We start from the raw sequence: 22,948 nt of genomic DNA on the forward strand, positions 1-22,948 counted from the left end.
GAGCTGTAGCTCACGAAAGCTTATGCTCAAATAAATTGGTTAGTCTCTAAGGTGCCACAAGTACTCCTTTTCTATTTCCGTCTGAGAGACTGAAAATCTAAAGCTCTGGGGAAGAAAGTGTTAAATAAAAACCATATCGTCTTGGATCCAGGTATCCCAAGAAATATCATTGAATAACTAGGATTGTGATAAATGCTAATCCGAGCTGCCAAAGAAAAGAGCTGAAGATAAAGTAATGGAAATTCCCTTTGTTGCCTAAATGTCTGCTTAGATAACTGGAAGTACTCAGTAATAGGGTGAGAGCCTGCCACATGGAGATCAGTGACAAAACTGTCTTTAACTTCTTAGGGTCCAGGATTTCAGCCATAATGTTGTCTCTTTTTTGTTGACAAATATGACTAAGGGCCCAGTGCTGCAACCCAAGGTGAAGTATGAAGGGGAGAAAAAAGAGTAAATAGGGACAGAAAGTCTTCACAATCTGTAAAAGGGAGGGAGAGAAGACAATGACGTATTCGGAAAAGAGAACGGCAGCTCCTCTATACTAATGACTTCTGGTTAAAACATAGGACTTAGAATCAGAAGATCTGGGTTTAATTCTTGGCTCTGGTATAGACTTGCTGTATAACCTTAGGAAAGTTCCTCACAAGTTCTTGTCAACTGCTTGTCAATGGCCCACCTTGATTATCACTACAAAAGTTTTTTTCTCTCCTGCTGGTAATAGCTCACCTTAACTGATCACTCTTGTTATAGTGTGTATGATAACACCCATTGTTTCATGTTCTCTCTATCTATCTATCTATCTATCTATCTATCTATCTATCTATCTATCTATCTATCTATCTATCTTCCTACTGTATTTTCCACTGCATGCATCCGATGAAGTGGGTTTTAGCCCACGAAAACTTATGCTCAAATAAATTTGTTAGCCGCTACAGTGCCACAAGTACTCCTGTTCTTTTTGCGGATACAGACTAACACGGCTGCTACTCGGAAACCTCTCTTAAAATCTGTGTCTCAGTTTTCCTATCTGTAAAATGGGGATAATAATAGTTCCCAAACCCAAAGAGGAGGATTTGCTCAATGTTTATGAGATGCTCGGAAATTTAGCACCACAGAAATGTCAATGAAGAAACAAATAAAATATTAAATAAATGAATCCAGGGTCACTGGGATTAATTGGGTCTGGAGGAGCATATTGGATTAGGAGAGGTAGGACAGGTGAGCAGTTGCTCTTAATGACATTTCCCCTTCAGTAACAAGAGGTAACACTGGATAATCCAGCTGTAAATTTTCTTCTCCATTCTGTCCATTCTGCACAGGAATACTAAAGCCTACTGAAATCAATAGAAGTCTTTTCTTTAACTTCAGTGGGCTTCAGATCAGGCCCAGAGGAAGTAAGATGCAGTAATGACTGCCTTGTGTGAAAATATGAAGGAGATGAGCTTTCAGGTGGCAGAGGAATTTTAGGGAAGTTTATAGTCTCCTGCTATTACAGACTGTGATTATTTATATTATTTGTATTCTGTTCAGTAGCTGTTCAGTGCAATTGCAGCTCACTTTTCCATAGGTCATAAAGATTTGGAACTCACACCCACTGCATTCTCTCCATCCCTCCAAAATCCTTCCCTCACTAAGGGGAGCCAAAGTCACAAACTGGGAGGTAAGCCCGCATGTCCAAAGCATTGTGTCCCCCTTACAGGATTTCCTGATTAACATTTTGCTTTTATCACAAGCAAGCAAGTCTATACAGTGAGTCATTTAATGGAGAAAATATGCCTGGTGATGTGTCTTTTGTAAGTCATGGCTTTGCATGAATCTCCATAGCACAGAAACTTGACAGTTTTATTCTATTAACCCTAGCACCAGACTGGAAAAAAGAAGTCTCTACAATATAAATATAGGAATAGGAAATATAAAAGGATCTAAAAGATATTTTTGGACAGGAAATTATATTTATCTCAATGATTTCATTGACTGTTGTACCTTTAGGAAAATAAGTCTGTTGTTCTCTGTCTGTAATATTGGAAATGTGATTCATGTTTGATCAGATCCATATTGTTCTAAGTGAAGCCCTGATTAAAAGTGAGCTTAGCTCATATCATGTCTGAGCAAAATCAGGGCTTATATAAATAAGATTATTATACAACTGGCTTTCGTTTCAGTGGGTAGTTTTCCAGTTAAGTGGACAGCTTACTGGTTATTAGTTGTTGACAGGAAATAGATCTCACCAATTTTTAACATAGCTGTTTAAAATTTGCCTTTTTTGCAAATTAAAAATGCATTGGTACAATGTATTAGGCATCACAGATGCTATTTGCTTTTAATGCAGCTAAGGGTTGCAGCAAACTGGTTATAACTAGATGACACATAAGTACACGACTCACATGCTGTTAATTAAAGTAGCTAATAACAATCAAAGCTTTAATGCATAACTGGCAGCTACCTGGATACGTCATGCATATATAACCTGTACCTGTAAATGTGACTCAGCCATCAAGTGATACTGAAGACCATCTGGAGAGGAGAAAAGAGGAACTCAAACAAAAGCACAAGCAGAATCAGAATCAGAACAAGGACAACACACTGACAGGGAAAAAACACTCACTGCCTAAAAAGCTGTACTATACAGACTACTTTCTAGTTTTAAAATGCTAAGAGTTCCTTTGAAAGCAAATACAGTGTTGAGAAAGGTTTATTAGCATATAAATCAACAAATAAAATATTCTTTTTACAAACTTGATCACAGGCAATGTAGTAAACAAGAAACAGTTTAAGCCCAATTGGATCTAGCGACGAGCAAATGGGAGAAAAAGACATACATGAGAACACTGTAAAAAATTTATTGTCTGATCAATTTTAATCCTGAAGCAAAACCAGAAATTTGGATAATATGCAGGGATATATTGTACCATAGCAAAGCTGAAAGATAAATACTTGGGGTTCAGTCCTGCATTCATTGCAACCCAAAAACTTGATCTGACTTTAGTGGGAGATTAGGGCATGCAATGCAAGCAAAACTGTAAAGAGACAGATGGCTAAAAAGTCACACCTCTGGAATACTTGTAAAGGATCTTCTTTTTTCTTCAATTTGATATCATACAGTATATATGCCTTGTGTACATAGCTAAGCAGTTAATGGGTGACACATAGGCTGAAGGTGGCTTAAAGAAGACATTCACTGAACAATAACAAACAGGGAATACATTTTTAAAAACTGCAGCCTATTCACAGACAATTCATATAATATGAGGAAAAAGCAGCCAAGTAACTTGTGAACAGGAACAACGAACAGGGGAATTTTGCAATGGAGTTGAGAGAGGGAGTGTGAAAGAGGCAGATACACCTAATAAACATATGCCAAACCTAGGCCAATAACCCCCAAATGTTGAGACAGCAGCTGCTGCCTACAAGCTCCGTCTGTCCTGAGCTCTGTTGTGTTCCCCCCCCCCCCCGCTCTATAGAAATAGGGTAAGCGGGTGGCAGGAGCGGGACACCCTGATATTAGCCCCTCTCTTTCCCCCCTCACGCGCCCCCACAGAAGGCAGGAGGCTCCCGGGGGCAGCTCCAAGGCAGAGAGCAGGAGCAGCACACGGCAGTGGGGGGAGGGACAGCTGAACTGCCGGCAATTGATAGCCTGCTGGGCGGCTGCCACACAGGGAACTTAGGAGAGCAGGGAGCGGATGGGGGGCTGCTGGTCCACCCTCATTCCAAGCCCCCAGCAGCTAGCTGCACGGGCTGCTCTTTCTGCAAGCAGTGGACAAAGCAGGAGGCTGCCAAACAACGTTATAAGGGAGCATTGCACAACTTTAAAGGAGCATGTTCCCTACCTGATCAGCAACGTAACAACGAAACAACGTTAACCGGGACGACTTTAAATGAGGAGTTACTGTACATGTAGGTATCAATGCCATAGGGAAAGATAGGAGAGAGGTCCTGGAAGTTAAATTTAGGCTGTTAGGTAAGAATTTAAAGACTAGGACCTCCGAAAGACAGGCAGAAATGCCAGGTCTCAATGCATGTATAAGATGATGGTGTTCAGAGGAGGGTGTTAGGCTTACTAGGAACTGTGGAATCTTTTGGGAAAGGAGGAGGTGATACAGGAAGGATGGGATTTATCTAAAGGAAACTAGAACCAGACTGTATGGAAAATTAAAAAGATTATAGAGGAGTTTTTAAGCCAAGGGCTGGGGGAAATCCAACAAGTGCGGAGAAGCACACAGTTTGGGCAATCACACAGTTCGGGAAGAGACATCCCTTAGAAATGAATTTATTAAAGGGAGAACTCTATACCCCAGTAAGGAGGATAGGAGAGAAGTTGTTAAGATTCAGGTAGGAGCTAGTGAGGAACAGTCAAAAGTAAAAGAGTCCCATTTAATTATAACACACGAAGGAAAGCAACCAAATATTGAGAAAACATACAAATGCTTACATAGTGCTTAAATTCCAAGTTGGGTGGGGTGAACTACAGTGCCTGGCATTAAATGAGGGTATTGGAGATGGCCAGAGGCTGGGGCCAACCCGCATGTCAGGCCAGTGCTGGGGCAGCTCGGGCCAGCTGGCGCGGTTGGGGTGGCCCAGCCGGGGCTCCTCCAGCTGTGCGGAGGTTGCACTCGGGTATCCAGAAGGTGGAGGGCGGGGCCTCGGGGAGAAGGGCCAGGGGCTAGCCTCCCTGAAGGCGGGGTTCACCCACCACCCATGCATCACAGAAATTTGGTGGAATTAAGATTATCTTGGTAATAGCAGGATGCAAAATATATAGGAATGACAGAGTAGGTCACGTGGTGGGGGGAGTGACACTATATGTGAAAGAAAGCATATGACCAAATAAAGTAAAATTCTTAAATGAGTCAAACAGTACCATAGAATCTCTATGGATAGCACTTCATGCTGGAATAATAAGAGTATAGCATAGGAATATACCACCGACCACCTGTCCAGATGGTGACAGTGATTGTGAAAAGCTAAGGGAGATTAGAGAGGCTAAAAAGGCAGAAAACCCAGTAATGAAAGATTTCAAGTATCCTCATGTTGCATGGATATATGCAGAGAGATGCAGACATAAAATTTTTAGACACCATGAATGACTGCTTCTTAGAGCAGCTTTTCCTGGAACCCACAGGGGAAGAGACAATTCTTGGTTTAGTCCTAAATGGAGCACAGGATCTGGTCCAAGAGGTGAATATGTCTGAACTGCTTGGTAATAGCAGCTGTAATGTAATTAAATATAACATCCTTGTAGGAGAGAAAATGCCAAAGAAACCCACCACAGTAGCATGTTACTTCAAAAAGGGGAACCATACAAAAATGAGGAAGCTAATTAAATGGCTATTAAAAGGAACAGTCACACAGGTGAATTTCCTACAAACTTCATGGAGTCTATTTAAAAATATCATAATAGAGTCTCAAACTAAATGTATAACCCAAATTTAAAAAAAAAAAAACGGTAAGAGGACCAAAAATGCCATCATGGCTAAATAGCCGAATAAAAGGTGGTTAGAGGCATCCTTTGAAAATTAGAAGTCAAATCCTAGTGAGGGAAATAGAAAGGAGGATAAACCCTGGCAAGTCAAGTGTAAAAGTATAATAAGGAAGGCCAAGAAAGAAACTGAAGAGAAATTAGCTAAGGACACAAAAACTAACAGCAAAGAAAAATGTTAAGTACTTCGAAGCAGGAATCCTGTCAAGCAGTCAGTGGGGTCACTGGACAAGCAAAGCTCTAAAAGAGCACTCAAGAAAGACAAGGCCATTGCAAAGAAGCTAAATGCATTGGTTTTCACTGCTGAGGATGTGGTATGATCCCCACACTTAAGTTATTCTTTTAGGTGACAGATTTGAGGAACTATTCCAGACTGAGGTATCAATAGAGGTGTTTTGGGAACAAATTGATACATTAAACAGTAATACATCACTGGGACCAGATGGTAGTCATCCAAGAGTTCTGAAGGAACTCAGATATGAAATTGCAGAACTACTAATTGTGGTATGTAACATTTCACTTAAAGCAGACTCTGTACCAAATGACTGAAGGGTAGCTATTGTAATGCCTATTTTTTAAAAAGGCTACAAAAGAAGATTCTGGCAATTACAGACCGGTAAGCCTAACTTCAGTACCAGACAAATTGGTTGAAACTATAGTAAATAACAAAATTATCAGACACATAGATACTCATGATATCTTGGGAAAGAGTTGATACAGCTTTTTAGAAAGATAAATCATGCTTTACCAATCTGTTAGAATTCTTTGAGGGAGTCAACAAGCATGTAAAGAAGCGGGATCCAGTGGATATAATGTACTAGGACTTTAAGAAATCCTTTGCCAAGGTCCCTCACCAAAGGCTCTTAAGCAAACTAAGCGGTCATGGGATAAGAGGGAAAATCTCCTCATGAGTAGTAACTAGGTAAAAAGATAGGAAACAAAGGATAGGAATAAATTATCAGTTTTCACAATGGAGAGAGGCAAATCGCAGGGTCCCCCAGGGGGATCTGTACTGAGACCATTGATGTTCAACATATTTATTAAATGATTTGCAAAAGGGGTGTTCAGTGAAGTGGCAAAATCTGCAGACAATACAAAGTTACTCAAGATAGTTAAGTCCAGAGCTGACTGTGAAGAGCTACAAAAGGAAATCACTAAACGGGGTGACTGGGTGACAAAATTGTGGATGAAATGCAGTGTTGATGAGTGCAAAGAAATGCACATTGGAAAAAGAAAAGGAGTACTTGTGGCACCTTAAAGACTAACAAATTTATCTGAGCATCCACTCCATACGGCTAAATTCAGTGCCTTGCATAATGACAGGTTTCAGAGTAGCAGCCATGTTAGACAGACTAACACGGCTGCTACTCTGAAACCTGTTACATTGGAAAAAACAATTTCAACTATACTTACAAAATGATGGGGTCTAAATTAGCTGTTACCAATCAAGAAAGAGATCTTGTAGTCATCATAAATAGTTCTCTGAAAACATCCACTTAATGTGCAGTGGCAGTCAAAAAAGCTAACAGATTGTTATGAACCATTAGGAAAGGGATAGATAATAAAATAGAATATATCTGAATACCTCTATTCCGAGGTTCTCAAACTGTGGGTCAGGACTCAGGGCTGACTTAGATTTGCTGGGGCCCAAGACTGAAGCCCGAGCCCCACTGCCCAGGGCCAAAGCCAAAGCCTGAGGGCTTCAGCCCTGGGCGGCTGGGCTCAGGTTGCAGGCCCCCTGCCTGGGGCTGAAGCCCTTGAGCTTCAGCTTTGGCCCCCTGCCCAAAGCGGTGAGGCTCGGGCTTTGCCCCCCAACCTGGGCAGCGGGACTCGGGCAGGCTCAGGCTTCATTCTCCCCTCCTGGGGTCATGAAGTAATTTTTGTTGTCAGAAGGGGGTTGCGGTGCAATGAAGTTTGAGAACCCTTGCTCTATATAAATCTATGATACACTCACACTTTGAATATTATGTGCAGTTCCGGTCACCCCATCTCAAAAAAGATATATTAGAATTGGAAGAGGTACAGAGAAGGGCAATGGAAATGATTAGGCATATGGATAGCTTCCATACGAGGAGAGAATAAAAAGACCGGGTCTGTTCAGCTTAGAAAAAAGACAACTGAGGGGGATATGACAGAGGATTATAAAATCATGCCTGTTGTTGAGAAACTGAATAGAGATGCCTTCATATAACACAAGAAATAGGGGTCACCCAATGAACTTAATAGGCAGCAGATTTAAAACTTAACATAAAGAAGCACTTCTTCACACAACGCACAGTCAACCTGTGGAACTCATTGCCATGGTATGTTGTGAAGGCCAAAATTATAACTGGGTTCAAAAAAGAATTAAATAAGTTCATGGAGGATGGGTCCATCATTGGCTATTAGCCAAGATGGTCAGGGATGCAACCCCATGCTACAGGTGTCCCTAAAAACCTACAACTACCAGATGCTTGGATTGGACAGCTGGGGATGAATCACTCAAAATCACCCTGTTCTGTTCCTTCCCTGTGAAACATCTGGCACTGGCCGCTGTCAGAGACAGGATACTGGGCTAGATGGACCATTGGTCTGACTCAGTATGGCTTTTCTTATGTCCTTATTAAAAATTGTTTGTTTGGCACTAAACACCATGTAACATTGCCCTAAGGCAGGGATCGGCAACCTTGGGCATGCGGCCCCGCCAGGGTAAGCCCCCTGGCGGGCCGGGCCAGTTTGTTTACCTGTCACATCCGCTGGTTCAGCTGATCGCAGCTCCCATTAGCCGCGGTTCGCCGCTCCAGGCCAGTGGGGGCTGCAGGAAGCGGCATGGGCCGAGGGATGTGCTGGCCGCCGCTTCCTGCAGCCCCCATTGGCCTGGAGCGGTGAACCCCGGCTAGTGGGAGCTGTGCTCGGCTGAACTTGCAGGCACGGCAGGTAAACAAACCAGCCTAGCCTGCCAGAGGGCTTACTCTGGCGGGCCATGTGCCAAAAGTTGCCGATCCCTGCCCTAAGTAACAAACTCCAGCTTCTGTTCTTGTTGCCATTTTTCAATTAAGGTAGCACAAATCTATCTACTAAATATGGACTGTTCTAATGTATCATCCCATATTAAAAACAGAGTAGAATTTCAGTATTACACATTGGGGTTCAAGAATAACATGGATAGTCCTCTTAACTGACTGAGCCAGGGGTCACAACAACTCAGTTCAAACCTTGGGTGTGGGATGTAAGTTTTTAATACCTTTCCTATTTTCTTCAGGCATCAGCATGGACTCTTCTGAACTCAACAAGTTCACCACTGTCATATTTTAAGAGGTGTCATCATGAATAGTGTCCTTCCAGTCTCTTCCAGGGTCCTGACCTGTGGTGAGCTGGAGCCGGTTCGCACCCGTTTGCTAGAACCGGTTGTTAAATTTAGAAGCCCTTTTAGAACCAGTTGTTCTGCAAGGGACAACCGGTTCTAAAAGGGCTTCTAAATTTAACTGTCCAAAAGTGGCGCCTAAGGCGCCGACTCCATGGGTGCTCCAGCCCTGGAGCACCCAAGGGTAAAATTTGGTGGGTGCAGAGCACCCACTGGCAGCTCCCCGCCCCACCCCCGGCCCCAGCTCACCTGTGCTCCGCCTCCACCTCCTCCCCTGAACGCGCCGCCCCGCTCTGCTTCTCCGCCCCCCAGGCTTCCCACGAATCAGCTGTTCATGGGGGAAGCTGGGGCAGGCTGAGACTCAGGCCGCGGCTTCCCACTCAGGGAGGTGGAGGTGAGCTGGGGCGGGGGGGGCGCAACTAGGGCTGCCTGCGCTGCAGCAGGTAACCCAAGTGGGGGGGGCGCTCAGGGGAACCGCTCTCCGCCCTAGCTCACCTCCGCCACCCTCGGCCTGAGTGTGAAGCCGCGGCCTGCTTCTCAGTCCTCCCCGGCTTCTGGCCGAACAGCTGATTCGGGGGAAGCCGGGGTGTGGGCGGGGGGCATGGAGAAGCAGAGCGGGGCGGTGAGTTCAGGGGCGGAGGCGGAGCAGAGGTGAGGTGATCTGGGGCCGGGCGTGGGGTGGGGAGCTGCTGGTGGGTGCTCTGCACCCACCAATTTTCCCCATGGGTGCTCCAGCCCCAGAGCACCCAGGGAGTTGGCGCCTAAGGCACCACTTTTGATGTGATCAGCTGCTCCCCCTCAGCTATGCTCCCCCGCCACTAGGAGCCAGAAGGACCTGCCGGATGCTTCCTGGGAGCTGCCCCAGGTAAGCACCTCCGGGACTCCCCACCTTGGCCCCCGGCAGGTGCTTCTGGCTCTTAGGGGTGGGGTGGGCACCCACTATGGTGGCCCACGAGACCCTCCTGCCCGGTTCTGGGGGCAGTCAGGGGACAGGGGAGCGGGGTGGATGGAGCAGGGGTCCTGGGGGTGGAGTGGGCGTCAAGGAATGCGGGGGGGTTGGATGGGGCAGTAGTCCCGGGGGGCACGGGTGGGCAACGACCCCCTTGTGGGGTGAGGAGGGAACCCGTTGTTAAGATTTTGGCAGCTCATCACTGGTCCTGACTAAGAGATTTCTCAAAGGCTCATAGAAAACATAGGTCCAATTGCTGGCTCCTGCACACAGCTCATGTAACTGGGGATCTGTGTTGGGGAATTGTGATGGGGGTGTGTGAGAAGTTGAATCCCCATTACAGCCACTTCACGGTAACTACTTTAGTCTTAGGGTTTCTGACGGGGTATACAAACCCGACACTGGACAACAAGGGGTTAAGGAGTTGCTCTGGGCTAAGCCAGCTCTGCCCTGCCACATGTAGAAAGCGCGCACAGGTGGGAGGAGGAGCTTAAAAGGGGAGCAGATCAGCTCACTTGGTAGACCAGGGAAGAGAATAGACCTGCAGTTCCTGAGGAAAGGGCTAACTGAAGATAGGAGTATCACTGCCTGAAGGCCCTTCCTGAGGGAAGGGAGGGTCAGATCCTGATGCACCCTGAAAGGGTATCATTCCCTTCCATCCCTTGCAAATTCAGTTTATTTGCATTAATTCCCCTTGCTTTTGGTCACAGATTACCCCAGAAGGGGAGAGACTTAAAAATGATCTGCTGGAGGGCAAAGTCACAAGAAGAGCCGTTCAACCCAGAGAAGGCACAGCCATCAGCAGGAGACACTTCACAGAGTGAGAGCAGCTATGCTTTGCCCAGCCATGAAGAGGTGCCAGCAATGAGTCAGCCCCTTCACAGTAAAATCCCTGGGTCCTGAGTCCCCAGCGCTGTGGGAAGAGAGAGCCTGGTTTCTCCTGAAACTGTAGATCCACTGGCTCCATCCCGAACTCCTTCCATGGCCTGGGCGCAACCAACCTGTGCTCTTGGGTGCTGGTAATCTCTCGGAAGCACATATCTGTGGCAAGGCATATGCTGCCTTCTCCAGAGTCCTAGAGCCATGTCTGCCCAAGTAGTACAACTCTGCTGTCAGGGCCCTGGGGCCATATACATTGTACCTCTCCTGTTGTCCAACTCTTATGTACATGTAGAGTTTAGTGGCTCAGTCAGGGAGAACCCAACTTTGTTCATATAATAGCACCTCTGCCAATGGACTACAAGGGTCCCAATTTGCTTCTTGACAGCTGTGGTATTAGTAGTGTTCAGATCATACACACTTGCAAAGCAAATCCAGCCGGGGCTAGGAACTTTTAACGGCTGAATAGGTCCTTTCACAGTGTCTGACCATCCCAGAAAGAGACAGCTCATTTGCAAATTGCATTCTCTTTTTATCAAAGTTATTGAGTTTTTCTTATTGTTCTTAGATTTAAATTTAGCCTCTCTCTAGCTTTTAGATATGGCCATGCCTCTGCCTGGTCAGCACTGCCCATTTTGGGGGCTGTGATAATGGTTGCAGGCCTCCCATCCATTAGAGGGAAGGTTGTACTGTGAGACCCACCCTCACTGTAGACTTTCTAGGGGCCTTATACCCTTAATTAAGGCAGCTATTCTAATGCAGGGCTAAATCTAGCCCGAAAAGTGAATTGTCCTTTTTACTGAATTCAAATATCACTAACTTCCTGTGGAAAAGTTCTCAATGGAAATTGTAAATCCCTCCACTTCCCATAAATAATATAATGTTCTACAACAGCACATCTGAAATATGAGACTGAAAAGACTGTAACCTCAAATACTACATCTATAGCCTCCATTGGTGTAAAGTGGTATAGCTTCATTAAAGTCAACAGAGCTACATCGATGTACCAACTAAGAATTTGGCCCCAGTGTTGAAGGCAGCTCTTTACCTCAATTGAACATTTTGATTTTCTATTCCCCTCTAGTCTGCAACAAAATGAAGACTAATGTAATTGTGCAAAAGACCTGAACTCTCCATTCATCCATCCATCCATAATTGACCTTATGATAAGATTCCCCAGGGCCTTTTGCTCCAGAGTAGAAAAGTGTTGAAAATCTCTGGGCAGACATCTAACTGTGCAAGCTTGGGGAAATCCTACCTGAGCAGCAAGTTATTGATTTTGAAAAATACTGTCTAGGATCATAAATCTGGGGCAAGTTTAATTCTGGTCAGTGGAGAAGAAATATTAACCACTTAAAAGTTCTTTTGGATATTCTCAGAAAAGAAAACAGCAAAATATTCATTTATCTGAAATATGGAATAATTTTTTGACATTTTTATCTACCTCTCTCTCTCTGAGCATTATATCCTACTATTGTGCATACAGACCTCCCTCTGAAATGATCAATGTGTGCTCTGAATAAAAAAATAATCTCTGCATATGAACAAGTCTCTCAGGTGAAATAGATTTTTTTTCAGATTTCATATATGCTCTTTTATATATCTATCTATCCAAGTCCCCACACCATGCCCATCACCATGGTGTTTATCAGGCAAGCAGGACAAGGGCAGTATAGCCTACTGGTCAGAGCAGGCGTCACGTCTAGTGGTTGGAGCAGACATCAGGAACCAAGGACGAGGGTCTAAGCGAGAGTCAGTAGTCAGAAGCCAGAGCCAAGGGTCAAACTGGAGGGCAGGGTATCAGGCAAAGAAGGGTTCAAGGCATGGTCAGAACAGAGGCAAAGCTGGGTACAAGGCAGGAACAGCAGGAACAAAGTAACACAGGAACAGCCAGAGTGGTGGGCATGAGCACTTAGCAGCCTTTGAGTTGCTGCTACTGCTGGATTAAGAGCTGTCCTGCTGAGCTCTTCAGCCCTTCAGCCATCAGGCAGCCTGCTGCAGGATAGCGCTGCCTGGAAACTAGCTCTGCTACAGGCCCTGATTCCTGACAACATCTGAGCTTGTATCAAGTTACTCTCTAATACAACTTCTCTTCTGCCTTGTACTTTGACAGTCACACTTACTTCTTAGGCTGCATCTACATGGGTAAAATTGGAACCCAAGGGTCTGTTTTTCAGGAGTGCTGAACAGTCGTCGTCTTGAAATCAGGTCTCTTTAAGGTGCCTTAAAATGTGCACCCAAAAATGGAGGCACCCAAAATCACTAGCCACTCCTGGAATGTAAGCCTGCTTACATCTATTAGCTGGAGCTGGTCAGAAGTTTTCAGATGGAACATTTACTGTTGGAAAATGCAGATTTGATTAAATGGACACTTTTGAGCTGGGGCTCCCAGGATTGCCCATTTTCCTGTTGTATGGCAGGGAGCCTGGAAACAAAGTCTGCTGTATCTCTGGGCCACTCAGGGAGAATCATCGATTTTGTTTTGAAATGGGGTTTTGATTTTTTTCTAAACAAAATTTTGGAATTCTCATTCTGTGGGAAATGTTGAAGTGTTGAGTTTTTTGCCAATATGGAATGATTTTTTTTTTAAATTTCCCCCAAAATGGGAATTCCAGGTTCTGATCAGCCCCACTATTAAGCTCACTTCCCACTTCAAACTCAGAAAAATGGTAGCTTTTTCCGGCAGGGGGGAGGTTGTCCAAAGCATATTCAGCTATTAACACCACATGTGAATGTCTGACAATAATGTGGCTAAAATTTCTTGAAGGTCTTCAAAACTCTGAGACAATGCATGTGAGCCTAAAGACCCCAGATGCTAGCTGACCCTTTCTCCCTCTCCACTGTGGAATAACAGAGCTAATTTAGACTCAGTTGAGAGTCTTGCTAAATGCTGTGGAGCTGAAATCATTGATACCAAGGTCTAAGTATTCAATGTGCTCTGGGACAGTCTCTGATTCAAGAGATTGTCCAGTGTACACCAGCAGTGAGGCTCCCTCACTAACAGCTGAAATTGCTGAGAGCTGTGTTAAGTGGGGGGCCCTGAAGACATCTACGTGTGGCAAGCAGCAGTAGGACAGCTGGCGGAGAGGGTTGGCTGGCGGAGAGTGCAGGGCAGAGCCCCACAGAGAGGGGCAGTGAGTGAATGCCTGAGCAGCGAAGTGAGTAAGGTGCCTCCTTCCCCGCCTCCACCCAGGGTGGGAGGTGAACTCTGAGGATGCACCTCTGACCTCTGTGTCTGCACTGTCCAAGGACAACAACTGTGAGTGGGGTGCAGAGAAGGTACAGGCATCTTTGGGTTGCTGGACTTAAGAACTTGAGGGGAAACAAACACTGACCAACTTACTAGGTGGTGGGGTTTTTGCTCGTGGTTTATGTTTATAAACCCTGTTTGTGGTGTTTCCCCAAATTAATACCGCATTATTTCCCTCCTTTTATTAAAGGCTTTTTTTGCTACGCTCAGACTCTGTACTTGCGAGAAGGGAAGTATTGCCTCTTAGAAGCACCCAGGGGTGGTGTGTAATTGTCCCAGGTCACTGGGTGTGGGCTCGAGCCAGTTTTGTGTTGTATTGTTGAAAAGGAACCCCTAGATACTGAACCCAGCCCTTGTTGCTGCCAACTCTGACTGGCAGAACTTGATTGCGCTATAGTCAGAGAACCAAAATTACCTAGAGTTCACTTTGATTTATACCAGCATAAACTCTGGGAGAGAGCTCCCTAGTGTGAAAAGTTTTCTATGGATGGGAAGGATTTAAGGTTCAAATCTTCTAACAGCAGATCTTCTAGTGAGCTTCATCTGTATACTACGGCTGCCTCCAATTAGCTGGCTGAAACCCCAAGGGAATGTGGTGGTAGACATGTGTCTCTCTCTGCATCAACTCTAGGATAACATTTTCAAAAGTACCAAAGTGGTGTTAGTTCATACACGCATTGCAGCCTAAATCCTTTGGTACTCCAGAATATTTTTACCCCTAGTGAATTTGGCCCTGAGACTGAAATGGAAGTTCATTCATTCTGATAGAGTTTTAACTTCAAAGTCTATTTATGATCACTTACATATTTACACTTTCTAGGTCTTTTTGTTATTATTACTACTAATCTATATGTTTGTGGCATTTTACAGACATGTAAGAATACAAGGCTATTGCCCTGAGCAGTTTATCTGACAAATCGAGAATATAACTCAACAAACTAATTATCCCAGACTGTGGTGGGTAGAAGAGGGAGACAGATGACAGTAAACAGGAAGATAATTCAGCTGATAGCAGAGAGCTGTTTTACAGGCAGATCTATAAGCTATTTTAGTACATTTAGTACATTTCTGGTTTGCTATAATTTTTTTCTGTAAAAGGTCAGGTGCCTGAAAAAAAGTAGATAAGCACTGCAGCAGAGGTCAATGGCAAAAGGTTACTGAGTATTGCCGAGTTCTGAGCAAGGACTGGAGAGTTTGTCCTACAGAGTCACATGCAGCTTTTGTCCTTGAAAAACTTTTGTAACTTGTCATAAATAGCAGTTGTTATTATATGAAGATAGGGTGTATCCTTTTTTTTATGGATTTACAGTTACAAATAGATAGATTTCCCCCTAAAGATGCCTATAAACTAGGGCTGTCAATTAATCGCAGTTAAGTCACACGATTAACTAAAAAAAAGTAATCACGATTAATCGCACATTTAATCACACTGTTAAACAATAGAATGCCAATTAAAAGGTATTAAATATTTTTGGATTTTTTTCTACACGTTCAAATATATTGATTTCAACTACAACACAGAATATGAAGTGTACAATGCTCACTTTATATTATTTTTATTACAAATATTTGCACGATAAAAATGATAAACAAAAGAAATAGTATTTTTCAATTCCCCTCATACAAGTACTGTAGTGCAATCTCTATTGTGAAAGTGCAATTTACAAATATAGAATTTTTTTTTGTTACATAACTACACTCCAAAACAAAACAATGTAAAACTTTAGAGCCTACAAGTCCACTCAGTCCTACTTCTTGTTCAGCCAATCCCTAAGAGAAACAAGTTTGTTTACATTTACAGGAGATAACGCCTGCTTCTTATTTACAACATCACCTGAAAGTGAGAACAGGCGTTCTCTGGCAATTTTGTAGCCAGCATTACAAGGTATTTATGTGCCAGATATACTAAACATTCATATGCCCCTTCATGTTTTGGCCACTATTCCAAAGGACATGTTTCCATGCTGATGAAGCTCGTTTTAAAAAAATGCATTAATTACATTTGTGACTGAACTCTTTGGGGGAGAATTGTATGTCTCCTGCTCTGTTTTATCCACATTCTGCTATATATTTCATGTTATAGCAATCTTGGGTGATGACCCAGCACATATTCTTCATTTTAAGAACACTTTATCAGCAGATTTGACAAAATGCAAAGAAGGTAGCAATGTGAGATTTCTAAAAATAGCTACAGCCCTGGACCCAAGGTTTAAGGATCTGAAGTGCCTTCTAAAAATCTGAGAGGGGCGAGGTGTGGAGCATGCTTTCAGAAGTCTTAAAAGAGCAACACTCTGATGTGGAAACTGATGATGAAAATAAGCATGGGTCGGTCCACACTGCTTTGGATTGTTATCGAGCAGAACCTGTCATCAGCATAGACACATGTCCTCTGAAATGGTGGTTAAAGCCAGAAGGGACATATGAATCTTTAGCACATCTGGCACATAAATATCTTGTGACATCAGCTACAACAGTGCCACTCGAATGCCTGTTCCCACTTTCAAGTGACATTGTAAACAAGAAGCAGGCAGCATTATCTCCTGCAAATGTAAACAAACCTGTTTTCTGAGTGATTGGCAAAACAAGAAGTAGGACTGAGTGGACACGTAGGCTCTAAAGTTTTCCATTGTTTTATTTTTGAATGCAGTTATTTTTTGTACATGATTCTATATTTCTAAGTTCAACTTTCATGACAAAGAGATTGCACTACATTCTTTGTATTAGGTGAATTGAAAAACACTTTCTTTTGTTTATTACAGTGCAAATATTTACAATAAAAATAAAGTGAGCACTGTACACTTTGTATTCTGTGTTGTAATTAAAATCAATATATTCGAATATGTAGAAAACATCCAAAATGGTATTTTATTATTGTTTAACATCACGATTAATTTTTTCAATTGCTTGACAGCCTTACTAGAAACTCATTTTTTAGATGGGCCTTTTAAAAGCATAGGGTAGACTAGATGAGAACATTTTGACTAAATGTATTTTATCTTGAAATATGCTGTTTCATTAAAGCCAAAACATTTTATGAATATGTATAGATTTCGACAAAGACTTTGACGGGAAGTTTTCTGAGGCCCAGTCACTTTCCAGTCACCTCTTACCAGAAAGAGACACAAATCAAAAACTTGACCTTTTTGATCTGAAAATGGACATTTTGACACAATTCTGTTTTACAAAAACATTCAAAAGCTTTTGTCTTTGTTCCAATGTGGAACAAAAATAAATTTCAAAAGTTCAAACATTGTCATGAAACAGAATTGTTATCCTTTGGCCAGCACTAGCATGAGGTATTATTTGAATGTTCCACAGAAATCTGCAATCCCTGTGAAGTTTCTGTGACTTGTATGGTTTCCAGGAGTTTTTGTGCAGATTTCTATTGATCCTGGCTTTTACTAACTTTTCAGTTTAATTAATTCATAAATAAACTTAGAGTGACCTTGCTCAAGGTTTGCACTGATATTTGCTATTAGGAGTGGACCAAGTAGAGCAGAAAACAACAGGAAAAATCCCAGGAGAAATTCCCTGTGGATAATGCAGAAATACCATACAGATTTCTGTTGTTCCTGATTATTTATGAGTAATTTTGTTGCTATGTTCTACTTTTTATTTTCCATTCCTTGCAAATTTCTTTTTCCTTGTGTCTTCCTCTCCACTTCATTTTTCCAAAGAAAACTAGCTATATTAGCGAGCCTTCTTGTATGATGAATGAAGAGCTTAGACAAACTATGGGTCACAAAATCATTTGCCATTAATACTACCCAGAGCCAAATGAACTTATGGTATAATAAGATTTGCTAATTCCTGTGTGTAAAAGTGATTTCACACTAATAATATGCTAAAGAAAACCATTGGGATGAACACAGTATATTGCAGGAGAAGGAGGTGGGTGAGGTATTTTTAGAACACATAACAGAAATATCCAAACTATAAGACTTGGTAGTAATGGGGGACTTTAACTACCCAGGTATCTGTTGGAAAAGTTGGCAAAACACAAAATGTCCATTAAGTTCTTTGAATGTGTTTGGGACAATTTCTTGTTTCAGATTGTGGAGGAAGTAACCGGGGTGCAACCATTTTAGACTTGCTTCTGACTAATAGGGAGGAATTGGTTGTGAATTTGAAGGTGGAAAGTAGCTTGTGTGAAAGAGATCATGAAATGATAGATTTCATGATTCTAAGGAAAGGAAGGAATGAATGCTGCAGACTATGGACAATGGACTTTTTAAAGGCAGACTTTAACTAACTCAGATAATTAGCAGATTAGGTCCTATACGAAGAACATCTAAGGGAGAAAAGGAGTTCCAAAAAGCTGGTAGTTTATCAGCAACAATATTAAAGGCATACCTGAAAATAAAAGAAAAAAGGAATCCTACAAAAAGTGGAAACATGGACAAATTGCTAATGATGAATACAAAAGAATAGTGCATGTAGGAACAAAAACAGAAAGGCTAAGCTTCTAAGAAAGAATCTTTAGATAAGTTAGATATATTCAAGTCATCAGGTTATTTAGTTCACGCTAGGATATTTAGGGACCTAGCTGAAGAAATCTCTGAACCATTAGTGATTATCATAAAGAACTCATGGAGGGTTCTGAGTGGTCAGTTTGGATGAGCTATTACCAGCAGGAGAGTGAGTTTGTGTGTGTATGGGGGTGGGGGGGATGTGAGAAAACCTGGATTTGTGCTGGAAATGGCCCACCTTAATTATGCACATTGTAGGGAGAATGGTCACTTTGGATGAGCTATTACCAGCAAGATAGTGAGTTTGTGTGTGTGGTTTTTGGGAGGGGGGTGAGGGGGTGAGAGAACCTGGATTTGTGCAGGAAATGGCCCAACTTTATTATCATGCACATTGTGTAAAGAGTTGTCACTTTGGATGGGCTATCACCAGCAGGAGAGTGAATTTGTGTGTGGGGGGGTGGAGGGTGAGAAAACCTGGATTTGTGCTGGAAATGGCCCACCTGATGATCACTTTAGATAAGCTATTACCAGCTGGACAATGGGGTGGGAGGAGGTATTTTTTCATATTCTCTGTGTATATATAAAGTCTGCTGCAGTTTCCACGGCATGCATCTGATGAAGTGAGCTGTAGCTCACGAAAGCTCATGCTCAAATAAATTGGTTAGTCTCTAAGGTGCCACAAGTACTCCTTTTCTTCATGGAGGGCAGGTGATGTCCCAGAGGACTGGAGAAAAGCAAATATAGTACATATTGTTAAAAAGGAGAACAAAGAGGACCTGGGCACTATAGACCAGTCAGCCTAACTTTGATACTTAGAAAGACACTGGAACAATTATTAAATCCATTTTAAGCATCTAGTGGACGAGTGGTTGATAAGTAATAGCCAACATGGATTTGTCAAGAACAAATCATGTCAAAACAACCTAATTTCCTTTTTCGTTGGGTTACTGACCTAGTGGATGGGGGAAAGCAGTAGATGTGATTTATCTTGATTTTAGGGAAGCTTTGGATGTTGTCCCACTTACACTTTTATAAGAAAACTTGGGAAATGTGGTCTAAATGAAATTATTGTAAAGTAGGGGCACAACTGTGGAAAAACCATAAACAAAGAATAATTATCAATGGTTCACAGTCAAAATGGGAGGGCGTACCTATCGGGGTCCCACAGGTGTCCGTCCTGGGTTTGATACTATTCAATATTTTCATTAATGATTTGGATAATGGAGGAGAGCATGCTTTTAAAATTTGCAGATGACACCAAGCTGGGAGGGGTTGCAAGCACTTTGGAGGTTAGGATTGTAATTTAAAGATGATCTTAATAAGAATTGGTCTGAAATCAACAAGATGAAATTCAGTAAAGACAAATGCAAAATATTACACTTAGTAAGGAAAAATCAAATGCACAAGTATAAAATGGGGAATAACTGGCTAAGCAGTAGTTCTGGCAAAAGGGATCTGGGGTTACAGCGGACCACAAATTAAATATGAGCCAATAATCTGATGCAGTTGCAAAAAAGGAATATATTCTGGGGTACATTAGAAGGCATGCTGAATGTAAGACATGGGAGGTACTCAGCAGTTGGAGTATTGTGTCTAGTTTGGGTACCACACTTTAAGAAAGATGTTGACGCTGGACAGAGTCCAGAGGAGGGCAACAAAAGTGATAAAAGGTTTAGACAAGCTGACCTATGAGGAAAGGTTAAAAAATCTGGGTATGTTTAGTCTTGAGAAAAGAAGACTGGAGGAGGAAGATGATAACAGTCTTCAAATATGTTTAAGGCTGTTATAAAGAGGAGAGTGATCAGTTGTTCCCCACATACACTGAAGGCAAGATAAGAAACAATCAGCTTAATCTTCAGAAAGGAAGATTTAAGTTAGATATTAGAAAAAATGTCTAACTATAAAGACAGTTAAGCACTGGAATAGGTTACCAAGGGAGGTTGTGGCGTCCCTGTCATGGAAGGTGTTTAAGAGAAGGTTGGATAAACACCAGTCGGGGATGGTCTGGGTTTACTTGGTCCTACCTCAGCCTGGGGAGATGGATTAGCTGACCCTCTCATTGTCCCTTCAAGCCCCACGTTTCTAAGATTCTGTCATAGGGTATTTGGTAAAATTGCATCATGCTATGTACATTCTAAACTGTATAGTTAAGATTGTTGTGTCACGGCAGTGGGAGCAGTGGGAGTGTTCTAGTTGACAGGCCTCCAGGTGGCTGCTAGCATTTAACCATTGTGTCATCTAACCCTTCTCCAAGCCTATCTATATGATACTTTGGTAAAAAAATGCAGGCAGCCAGCTGGAGCTCTGTCTACACTAGCACCAATAGAACTGGCCCACCCTTGATCACAAGACACAGCTTTTCCAAGAGAACATTGTTTATTCTGGGAATTGAAACTTTTGCTCTAGGAGCTTCTGGCAATCAGAGATCTCCTCAGTGCTCAACTATAGGCCAGCCTCCTCTGACAGCAACACACACACATTGAACACTGGCTTCGGCCGTAACTCACTCAGTGTGCTCCAGCCCCCCACCACTCCCCTGCTCTTCTTAAAGGGGCAGTTCCCATTTCTCATATTATACAACTTTTATCACCATTAGCAAAAACATGTACAATAATAAATATTCTAAGTTATTACTAAAAACAAACAATATGACTCTAGTTCTAAAACAGCTATTCCAAGGACCTCACCTTGGCAATGGTGGGAATTTTTTCACAAAAACATCTACTGCAAAAAGTCTCTAGTTAGCATTGGATGGTTGCTTGGTGGCTTATGTGAAATGAAATTATGGTCTCAGCCCTGCTCCTAATCAACAGTTCTCACTATTAGTATAAAGTACTCCCAACATTGCCCCTACCTTAGACCCTTGTTCAGTGACAGCCAAAAAGTCAAGGATTGAATTAGCAGGGAGATTGAGTCACGCTTTCCTCCACAGAAATCACAGGTGCTGACTTTTCAAAATGCTGGGGGGTGCTTGACACCCCGGCTCCACCCCAGGCCCCCCCTCCACTCCACCCCTTTCCCCTAGGCCCCACCCATGCCCTGCCTCTTGCTGCCCCCATTCTACGCCACCCCCCACCTCTTCCTGCCCCCTGCTCCACCCTCACCCCACCCCAGTTCTGCCCCCTACCCCGAGCTCCTCACATTCTTGCTGCTCCTCCTCCCCACAGCCTCCTGCATGCTGTGAAACTGCTGATTGCGGTCGTCGGGAGGCAAGGGGAGGGAGAGGGAGGCATTGATTGGCGGGGCCCACCATGGGGCAGGAGGCACTAGGGGGATGGGGGAGCTGATAGGGGGGCTGCCGGGGGTGTTCAGCACCTACCATTTCCCCCCATGGGTGCTCCAGCCCCAGAGCACCCACAGAGGCAGCACCTGTGATAGAAATGGTACCCACATATCAGGGCTGAGGTATAGAGGTAACTGTGGGGAAGTTTATGCGTTACATGCGATATCTATTCTGTGGATGGCTAAACAATTTCTGCTTCTATGGTTTTAGAATAATAATGCATTTATTAAGCAATTGGGGAAGAAGGGCAAGGAATACAAATAATAATGATGATTGTTTTGAGTAATTTACTCCTGAGCTAGTCTATACAAGTAAAAAGAAAAGGAGGTCTTGTGGCACCTTAGAGACTAACAAATGTATTTCAGCATAAGCTTTCATGAGCTACAGCTCACTTCATCAGATGCGTTCAGTGGAAAATACAGTGGGGAGATTTATATACATAGAGAACATGAAACAATGGGTGTTACCATACACACTGTAACAAGAGTGATCAGGTAAGGTGAGCTATTACCAGCAGGAGAGCTAGGGAGACAGAACCTTTTGTAGTGATAATCAAGGTGGGCCATTTCCAGCAGTTGACAAGAACGTCTGAGGAACAGTTGGGCGGGGGGAGAAATAAACATGGGGAAATAGTTTTACTTTGTGTAATGACCCATCCACTCCCAGTCTTTATTCAAGCCTAAGTTAATTGTATCCAGTTTGCAAATTAATTCCAATTCAGCAGTCTCTCGTTGGAGTCTGTTTCTGAAGTTTTTTGTTGAAGAATTGCCACTTTTAGGTCTGTAATCGAGTGACCAAAGAGATTGAAGTGTTCTCCGACTGGTTTTTGAATGTTATAATTCTTGACGTCTGATTTGTGTCCATTTATTTTTTTACGTAGCGACTGTCCAGTTTGACCAATGTACATGGCAGAGGGGCATTGCTGGCACATGATGGCATATATCACATTGGTAGATGTGCAGGTGAACGAGCCTCTGATAGTGTGGCTGATGTGATTAGACCCTATGATGGTGTCCCATGAATAGATATGTCGACACAGTTGGCAACAGGCTTTGTTGCAAGGATAGGTTCTTGGGTTAGTGGTTCTGTTGTGTGGTGTGTGGTTGCTGGTGAGTATTTGCTTCAGGTTGGGGGGGCTGTTTGTAAGCAAGGACTGGCCTGTCTCCCAAGATCTGTGAGAGTGATGGGTCGTCCTTCAGGATAGGTTGTAGATCCTTGATGATGCGTTGGAGAGGTTTTAGTTGGGGGCTGAAGGTGATGGCTAGTGGCGTTCTGTTATTTTCTTTGTTGGGTCTGTCC

Source organism: Lepidochelys olivacea, assembly GCF_965140295.1.
Source record: "Lepidochelys olivacea isolate rLepOli2 genome assembly, chromosome: 1".
Lineage (NCBI taxonomy): Eukaryota > Metazoa > Chordata > Testudines > Cheloniidae > Lepidochelys > Lepidochelys olivacea.